Below are 1757 nucleotides of genomic sequence, written 5' to 3'. Positions count from 1 at the left end.
GTTTTCAGACTTTCTCCTTAGGTCTGGAATCTTCTAAGAATGATTTTGGCCTCAGGAACTTGGGTGTTGGACTGACCTGAGATCCTGGCCATGGCCATGCCATGCAGGGATGCAAAGGCAGATGTGCTGGGAATAAGCCCCAAGATTTCCCAGGGAGTGGAGGGAGAGGAAAGGTAAGCCTCGGAGCCCCAGAAAGAGGCTGTCAGCCCCAGAAAGAGGCTGGCAGGTGTTGCAGAACCTGGGAAGTAGAGGGAGGTGAGCGCGGGGCCAGATCCAGAAGCAGTGCTCCTGAGGCCCAAGGAAGGCACTAAGTTGGTCTGGGTGAAAAAGATCAGGAAGCAGTATTGGTTCCCCAGGTGTCTGGGTACCCAAGACTAGGAATCGCGCAGGGCCCAAACTAAGTGTAGAGAACAGAGGGGGAGATGGCAGGTTGAACGCGGCTGGGGGAGTCAATGCTCGGAGGGCTGCGCAATAGACTTACCGCAAGAAAGGCCTGAGGGCAGGAGATCAGGCCAGGAGAGTTAGCCGGTGGTGCAGGTCCAGGGAAGCAGAGAGAGGTGAGGGCAGGCCCGGGTCCAGAGGCAGTGCTCCTGGGGCCCAAGGAAGGCACCAGCCTGGTCCTTGTGAAAAGGATCAGGAAGCAGCACTGGCTCCCCAGGTGTCTGGGGTCCCAAGACTAGGAATGGCCCAGGGCCCAAGCTAGGCGTAGAGAACAGTGGGGGAGATGGAAGGGCGAATGAGGCCGGGGGAGTCAAGGCGCGGGGAGGGCTCCGCGATAGACCCACCCCAAGTGGCCTGAGGATAGGAGAGCAGTCCAGGAGCTCTTGTATGGTTTTTAAAGCCATTTAACACCACGTCACTTGGAAAGCAGAGGCTGCTCACACTACATTGTGGAAGCAATTCTGAATGTGAAGTTACCTCCTGTGGACTGCACAGTACGGTGGGATATGTGGGGCAAGTACTCTTCTAGGAAAGAACTGCCAGAGGTTTGGGAAATAATCTTGGCAGGGGAATATTCAAGACTGCAGACTACATTGGATGTAACATACTAGGTGAAGTTTGTGAAGGATCCTTATCCTTTTAGTGAAATCCTGGCTGTCAGTTTTCTGGTCTCTGCTGATACAAAGCATAGGGTACCTTACATGGAAGAATATTTTTTGTTTTGAGTAATGGAGACTTTGATAGCAAGGATTTTTCTGCAAGGAAGATAATGTCCTGGAGTAAGAGATAACATAATACAGTGGAAAGGAACAATAAATATTAAAAACGATAATTCCTGCTTGTAAAATGATGCTATCCAACATATGTGACCTTCTTTCTTAATCTCAAAGATGAGTTAGTGATCTGAAGATTTGATCATTTTAACTGTGTGGGACAAATGAGGCTCTACTTCTCAAGAATATTATCTTACAAATATATAACATGATATGTCTTTCAACATGAGAAAATGCTGTTAAAATTGTCACTGTAGCCATGCAACTTTTGCTTTATTCTTGGAAATTCCAGTTCTTTAATGATACTTTGGTACATTTTTCTTTTTTCTCCTTTGAGTAGAATGTTCAAATTTTACTTCTTACTTATCCACTTATTTTCTGGAAATTAAAGTTTTTCTCCAGTATTCACTGCTGAATTGCTTTGCAACTCAGATTTAAGAAGGAAGGGAGAATTGGGCTCTTGGGTCACTCAAAGTTGGAAAATGTAAAGGGTGTCAGAAGGAACTTGTGTTTGAACAGTTATTCTCAATACTATTCAAGTAT

The sequence above is a fragment of the Nannospalax galili genome, unplaced genomic scaffold, assembly GCF_000622305.1.
Source record: "Nannospalax galili isolate Female #2095 unplaced genomic scaffold, S.galili_v1.0 scaffold7, whole genome shotgun sequence".
Taxonomy (NCBI): domain Eukaryota; kingdom Metazoa; phylum Chordata; class Mammalia; order Rodentia; family Spalacidae; genus Nannospalax; species Nannospalax galili.
This window is presented reverse-complemented; position numbering follows the sequence as displayed.